The following is a 9,658-nucleotide window of genomic DNA, read 5'->3' as shown; positions in this document are numbered from 1 at the left end:
AATATATAATAATATATAATATTAAAATTTCAATAATAAAAAAGACCAGTCATAGATCTTAAAATTATAAATATAAAAATATTAAAAATATATGTTAATATTATTAGTAAAAGTATTTATTAAACTAATTTAAATCTATTTTTCTTTTGATAGAAGATATTAATATATTCTTTACTGATATTTTACTAGAAAAGACTATTCAAATTAATTAATGGTTATCTACTATTATAAATAGAAGATTATTTATGTTAAGTATAATAAATTTTATTTGCTTAATATTATATATAAAAATAAATTAACATAAGTTTATAAAAGTTTTATATTTTTTATAAAATTTATATTAATAATACTAGACAAGAGTATATATTATTTGAATATAATAAGTAAAAAATATTATATTATTGAATATTATATTTAGTATACCAATTCTCTATATAAAAGGAACTATTATATTTGAATTTATTTTTTTAATTAAGAATTATACTAGAGAATATTATTTAAAGATTATAGAACCTTTATTAAATAAAATTAAATTTAAGTTATTGAAATTTTTGAATTCTAATTAATAAATAAAAAGTTTCGATAATATTTTAATAAAACATACTAATTATATATTAATCTAGATAGAAAAGAAACTTTATAAAATAATATATTATCTAGATAAAAAATGTATTTATAAAAATATATTAAAGTTTTTACTATAAAAAATTCTACTTAATTCTATATCTAAGTTATTATTTAATTAAGATAAAATAAAAGTATTAGATTATAGAACTAGAAGCTTTTTATTTAATCTAGATTGTTTAGAAAATTCAATATATAGTATAAATAAAAGAATTTTTGTTTTAATTTATATGAATTATATAAATATAATTAATTTATTAATAAGGACTTTATTCAATTTGATTATATTAAAATAATTAAATCTTAGATTAACTAGAGGTTTATATGTATAATAATATAATTATTAATAATTTTTATCTATTTTATAAAAATACCTAATTTATTTCAAAAAACTTTAATCTAGATAAATATCTAAATTTAGATATTTATATAAAGATAATACTAATTGAATTGATATTAATATCAAAAAAGTTTATTTAGATTATATGTTAGTAAGATTTAGGAACCAAAATTATTTTAAAAATATTAAAATAAAATCTAAATATTTTTTAAGATAAGAAAAATAATCCTATATTTTATATATTTAAAGATATTATTATTTGGTTAAATAAAAAGTAAACAAATTTTTAAAAAGTATAATTATATATATTAGAAAAATACACTTTAAAATTATTTAAATTAATCTAGAATATCTAAAAAGACTAGAAATATAATAAATATATATAAATCTTTAAAAGTTGAATATTATATTGACAAAATATTTCTTATATAAATATATTATATATTATCTAATTTATTTAATAGATAAATATATTAATATAAATTATATAATAATTTATAATTTAGAATTATTTACATGATTTTATTCTATATTATAATAATAAATTTTATTCTTAAATTTCTAGAAGTTAACTAGTTAAACTAGATATAATAATTATTACTAATAAACTTTTAAGTTATGTTAGTATTGATTTAGAAAAGGTAATAGAAAGTAAATAATTAAGAATGGTGTTTTATGAATTATTTTATATAATTAAAGGATTTCTTATTAATTTATATTTAATTAAAATCTAAGACTCTTATCTAATTTCTTAGAAAGGATTTTAAGGGGTTTAGTATCTTAAATATTAATTAATATTATTCTACTATATACTACTTATAATCAAATAAATAACTTAAGTAATCAAAACAAAATTTGAATATTTATTTTTTAATGTTATTTCATATATATAAGTAAAATATTATTAATATTCATAAATAATTTCTTTAATAATATATTATTTAGTATCAAGTTATATTATTTATAATCTTTAATAAACTATTTTTTTAAAAATTAAATCATATATTCTTGTAATTAAATATAACAGAAATATATAGACTTATTATAATTAATATAGAATACTAGTATGATATTTAATATAAATTTTATTAAACTTTGAATTAAATATAAAATATATTTGACACTATTTAAAAATTATATTATATTAACATTTGAAATATATATTATTTTAAATGAGTTTTACTAATAATATACTAGTGTATTGAAAAGACTTAGATATATTTATTATTTAGTTTATAAATTTGAACTTTTTATAATATAATAAATATATAATATATCATTAATTATTTAATCAAAATTTATATGTAAAATTGGCGATTTTTTTATTATGAATATAAAAAAGTACCACTAGTTTAAAATAATTGATAAAAAATTAATTTTATTATTATAAAATAACTAATTAAAGAAAAATAATAATATATATTTTAGGAGATATCTAGTATATTATACTAGATATAAATCTTAAAAGATAATCTAGATATAAATAAGTTATTACACATCTAGTAATATTATAAATAATAATTAAAATATATAATATATTATTTTAACATATTTATTTTTTAATACTAATTCCTTGATTTCTTATTATATATATTATATTAATATAATCAATATAATTAAAATTTTACATTTCTTTATATAAAAATATTTTTATTTTTATTTTTACTATTTATTTTATAATTTTTTATAATTTTTTATAATTTTTTATAATTTTTTTCTATTATTCCTATATCTTTATGATATTATTCTTTTTATTTGAGTATTATCTCTAAAAACTCTAAATTAAAAAAATATTTAAAAAATTATAAAAAATATATAATTATTATAAAAGAATATTATTATAAATTATATAAAAATATACAATTTTCTTTTAAATGACTAATTTATCTTCTTTAATCAGAATATTAAAATAAAAACTAAAATTTCAAATAAATAATATATTATAACTAAGTAGTAAAATATTATATATAACAACTTATCTCTTAAAATATTAAAGTTTTTAATTATAGTATTAATTTAATTAACTTCTACTAGTCTATTTATTTAAATAATCAAATATCTAAATATTAAAATATTTATAATATTATATAGTATAAATATCGTAATAAAATCTATAATAAAAAACTATTAGAGAAGATAAGAAACTACTACTTTATCTAATTATAAATAATATTTAGTATTATGAAATAAAAACTAATAAAAAATAAATATAAAATTAAAAATCAGAATATTATTATAAAAATAAGATTATTTTCTAGAATAAAATATCTATCTCTATAAGAGAAATAATATAATATTTAAACCTAATATTATCTTTATTAACATTATAATATTTATTAATATTAATCTGTCTACTAAGATTAAGTATAAAAATAATAATAAAAATTAATTAATCAATAATTTAAAAAAACTAGATAAACATAAAATCTAGTATTTATAAAAAATTATATATCTATATTAAAAATATTATAATTTTTAATATTAAAAAATTTAATTTATTAAATACTTTATTTTTTAAAATATTATATTAAATATGTATAATTAATAATTATTATCCAGAATATTTTATTAATTTTTAATTCAAAAAATATAAAAATACTAATATTATAAAAATGATTAAAAAATTTATTTAAAAATAATAAATAATTGTAAATAATATAAAATATAAATTTAGATAATTTAATTGATTTAAAAACTAGATAATAATTATATTTCTACTTATTTTGATTTTAGAAATTTTAAAATAATAAAATTAATTGACTATACTTAATCCAAATTTTTTATAATTAAAAAAACTTTTAATAGATTATTATAATTTATAATAAATTATCTTAATTAGAAATTAGATCTTATTATTATATATATTATTAAAAAAGTATATATAAAATTTAGTTAAATATTTATAAATAAATCTAAAATTAATATTTTTTAAATTTCTATAATCTTATATCTACTATAGTTTTAAATTATTTTATAAATAAAAATATATTTGAATATCTATATATGAAAAATAAATAGAATATATAAAATATATAGTAATCTATTATCTTATATTACTATACTTCAGTGATATATTTAAAAATAAAAATATTATTTACTTAATTGATACTTTTTCAGATAGACCTATTTAATAATACCCTGTAGAATATTATACTACTATAAAATAATATATTTTAGAAGATTATTTAAGTTATTTAATAAATCATTTATTTGAACTTTTCTAAAAAACTATAATATCATTTATTATAAAATAATATCTATTATCTAAAACATTTAAGGCTAAAAAATAATATAATAAGTATAATATTAATAAAATATTTAAATATTATTTTTTTATATCTTTTTTTTATTAGAATAGTATTTTTTTAAGAAATATTTTAAATATTCTAGAATATATATGTATATGTATATATTATACTAGTAATACCTTCTACTCTCTGGAGTACAGATGTAGTAAATCTTAGCTTACCTAAGGATTCTATTATTTTATCTTTCTACTATTTTTTATACTACTCTAATAGAAGATTTCTTAAATCTCTGAATTTTAACTATTTCTAAGAATTCTTCTTAATTTAATTTTTTTACTTGTTTATTTCTTAACTTAAATTATTAATTATTATAATATATAATAGTATATTCTGGTTCTCTAATATATAAGATATTATATTAAGATTTAAATTAATTATTTTATTATTTTATATTCTCTAATATCTATATTTACTTATTTTTATATTTATTTATACTAGATTTTTAATATTTATATTTTTTTATCTACTTAATTAATTATATAGTTTTTTATATTAGTATATATTTTATTTTTTCTAATTTTATATATTATATTTACTTCTATTTATTATAGAATATTTAATTTTTTAATTTTAATTTATTATTTTTATCTTAGCCTTTATTTATCTATTTTATTCTTTAATTTATTCTATTATTTATAATTTTAAATTAATATATTATCTTAAAACATAATATTATTTATATTTTTTCTTTTTTATAAATTTTTTTTATATTATATTAAATATTTATTTTATATTATTTCTGTTTATTTATTATTTATTATATTTATTTACTAATTATATTTTATATTATTAGTTTTTAGTATTAGCCTTAATATTTCTGAATTATTATTTAAATATGCTTAAAACTAGTTTATTAATTATTAATTATTATATATCTAAGCTCCGGTTCTTTTAAGAATATCTTAATATTAATTTTTTATAATAAATTTGTTATTTATTTATTATTTTATACTTATTTTATAATTTTAAAAATATTATATTTATTCTATTTTCTAAAATATTAATAAGTTTATATTATATAAAAATCTTAATTTCTTTATTAAGTTTATTAATTATTTTTATATATTTAAATTATACTTTAATTAGTTATTAAACCTAAGTTTCTAGTAATTATTAAAATTTTTTATTAAATTAGAATAATTATTAGAATATATATATTTTAAAATTTTAATTATATTAAAATAATTAGTTATATTTATATTATAAATAATAATATCTATTTTCATATCTTATTTTATATTAATTAAAGAATTTCTAATAATTTAATTATACTATTTCTAAATTTTATTATACTAGAGTTAAAATTAGTTAATTTTATTAATTTTAAATAATATAATTTTAGTATTATTAATCTAAATATATTTTGTATTATCTAGTATTTTAATATTTTAATTGAATTATTTATTAATTAGATATTCTAAATATTATTTATTAATTTTATTTCTTATTTTAATTCTGTATTTATATCCTGCTCTGGTTTTTTTATATTATATTTTTTTCAAAACTTATCTTAAGTTTAATAGTTTTTTTTTATTTATAGTTATATTAAATAGCTGTTATTTAGATATTATAAAAATATTTTTAAAAATATTTTTAAGAATTTATAAAGTATACTAAGTCGTATAAAAATATTATAATTTATAATTATTTTTATATTTTTATTATTTTTTTAATTAATATTAATACTAATTATAAGTATAGTATTATTTAGTTAATTAAGTATATTAAAACTAAATTAATTAATAATTCTAAAAATATTATTAAGAGTAATTCTAAATATTATAAGAATATTTTTATATTAATATCTAAATATTTAATATATAGATTATGTTAATTTTAGTGTATTAATATATTTAATATTATAAGTATTATAAAAGTATTTAATAATATTTTTAGTAATCCTAACTAGTAGTAGATTATATTAAAAATTATATTAATTAATATTTTTACTTATCTTAATAAAATAGATATTTACTTAAATTAAGTAATAGATATCAATACTTTATCTAGTAATAATATATTTTTTTAAATAATAATAATAATTATTATTATATTAAAAATTATTTTAATAATTATATAGATCTTCAGAATCTTAATATAAATAATTAAAATTTTTATTATATAAAAAATCTTAAGTCTAAAAAAATTAATTTATTTTTATTCTAATTTATTTTTATATAAAGTTATGAAATAAAGGAATAGAGAAATATATTATAAAAATATTAATATTTTTATTAATTATATTTATAATATTATTTAATACTACAGAGAATCTATAATTAAATTAAATTTATAGATTTATATATATAATATAGTTTTTATATAGTATACTATTAATTTATTAAATAAGAAAAATATTTTATAACTAGTATATTATTAAATAATAAATAATTTAATAAATTAAAAAAATATTTTAAATTAAGTCTTTATATAGTAATAATAAATAAAATATTTTATTTTATAAAATAAATAATATATAAATTAATAAATATATTAATTAATTTATTTATAAAATAATTTATTATACTTATATTATTTATATAATTAATTTATTTTAATAATTAATTTATATCTAGAACTATCTAGATCTATATTTTTATATATAATTAATATATATAAATAAAAATATTAAAATTAATAAATTCTTTAAATAGTTTAATTAATAATAATATGATTAGAAAAATTTTTATTTATATTATCTAATATAAGAAGTACTCTAGATTTAGATTTTAAAAAATATATAAATTTTATATTTATTAAGAATTTAATAAATCCTATAAAAAACTCTAAAAATATAATAAAAATTATATTAATAATTATAATTTTAAATATAATAAAAACTACAGCTGGTAACTATATTAGAATTAATAAAATAATCTAAATCTAAATTAATAAATAAATAATTATTAATAATTTTAATAATAATAATAATAATAATTTTATTTTTATATTTTATACTTATTCTAGAGTATAAAAGTTTTTTAATAAATTATAATAAATAATTCTTTATCTATTTCAAATAACTGTTAGTCTTAAAATAATAATAAGTTTTATAAAACTAATATTAATATAAATTTAAGAACTTAATTTCTAGATTATTCTATTCTGATTAATAAAATTATAGATATATATATATATAATATTTTTATATTTAAAAACTTATTTATTTATTAAGATATATATTAAATTTATTAATATAAACTATATATTTAAATTAAAGAATAATATAGAAGTATTAATATATATATATATTTAATTAATATCTTTTTTTATTTATTAAAATAATAAATAATAGATTTATTTTAATAATTATTAGTTACTATATCTAAATAAAAATATTTATAGATAATAAATATATTATAATATATATTATTAAAGATTATATTACTAAATTTAATTATTTTATTATTTAGTATTAAAATATTATATTCTAAGACTATTAATATTAATAATAAGTTTTATTATAAGTATATTTCTAGAATTCTAATATATATTACTAATCTAAATACTTTTTTAGATAAAATAAAACTTTTTTAAATATTAATAATACTAAAATCTTTTTTATTTATATATCTAGGTATATAGTCTAGTCTATATATTAATAATTTTAATACTAGTAATATTAATATTTTATTTAATAATATTATTATTTATAATAATTCTAAAATTATCTACTAATTTAAAAAATAATTATATTATATAATATATAAGTTCTTCTGGATAATTTAAATATTAGTATAATTAATATTTTTAAAAATTAATAATTATAAATTTTTTTAAAAAAGAATAGAAAAATTATATACTGAAACTCTAAATATATTAAATTTTAAAATATAATTTAAAAATAATTAATAGTATATTAACTTCTTTATATATTATAAAAAAATATTATATATTATGAAATATATTTTATTATTTTATTTAATATATATAATATAATATACTATAAATAGTATTTATAAAGATTATATTATAAGTAATCTTTATAATATTAATAAAAAATCTAAATCTAATTATTATTTTATTTTTATATAGAAAAAATTCTTTAAATAATTTAAAAATATTACTTTATTTTTATTATTAATATTATTTATTCTTTATTAATAATTAATTTATTATAAGTACTAAAATTATTTTATTATAATTATATATTATAATTAAAAGATATTCTATATTATTATTATAAAATATATTAATTTAGTATTATATATATAATATTAGATAAATCTTTATTTATAAAAATTCTAAGAATTTTATTATACTTATATTAGTAATATAATTATTATTTCTAAAAATCTAGATAAATATCTTATCTATCTTAATTTTATTCTTAGTTATTTTAAGAATATAAATTTAAATTCCAAATTTATTAAAATCTCTATTAATTTTCTTTTTATAATACTTCTAGATTAGTATATAAATATATTTGGTTTAATATACTTAAGAATAAACTCTAGATTATTAAAAATCTTTTTTTATAAGTTTAGTTAAACTAGATTATTTCTTTAATTTTACTAAATAATTATATTATTATATATAATATTATTTTTAAAAGACTTTAGTTTTATAAAATTATAAAATATTTTTAAATAAAAATTATTTTAATAATTATTAAAATTATACTACTTATATAATATTTATTAATATTAATTAAAAATATAAGATATTTTATATAAATTATATTACTATTTTTATCTTCTGTTATTTATATAAATTATATAGATATTATTATAATTAAATATTTTAATTTATATTTTATTATTTTAGATTATTTTACATTATTATTAACATACTTTTCTATTTATTTTAAATTAAAGATATTCTTTATACTATTCTAGAATATAATTTTGAAAATATTTCTATTTATATTTATTCAGTATTTAAATATTATATTATATATATTATTAAAGTTAATAATTTTTTTAAATAATAAATCTATAATAATTATATCTTTAATTTTTAAATATTAGAAATTATTAATATCTTATAATCTAATTTTTAAGCTAATTTACTATATTTTATAAAAAATAATTTTTTTATATAATTAAGAATATTAATATTAGTATATCTAATAATATTTAAATAAATAATTAATTAATTTAATAAAATAATTATAAATATATCTATCTCTTTTTTTTATCTATAATATTTTATATTATTTATAATTATTATTATAATTATTAAAGCTATAAAAAGTATCTTCTAGAATTAATTAATCTTATTATTAATAAAATATATAAACTATTTTATAAATATATTTTTTATTATTTTATATATCTTAAGAATAAAATCTAAAGATATTAATTATATAATATTTTATGATTAATTATTTCTACTACTAAATTATTTTATATAATTATTATAAATTATATTATAACTCTTCTTA

The sequence above is a fragment of the Aspergillus homomorphus genome, assembly GCF_003184865.1.
Source record: "Aspergillus homomorphus CBS 101889 unplaced genomic scaffold BO97scaffold_49, whole genome shotgun sequence".
NCBI lineage: Eukaryota > Fungi > Ascomycota > Eurotiomycetes > Eurotiales > Aspergillaceae > Aspergillus > Aspergillus homomorphus.
Note: the sequence above shows the minus strand (reverse complement) of the source record.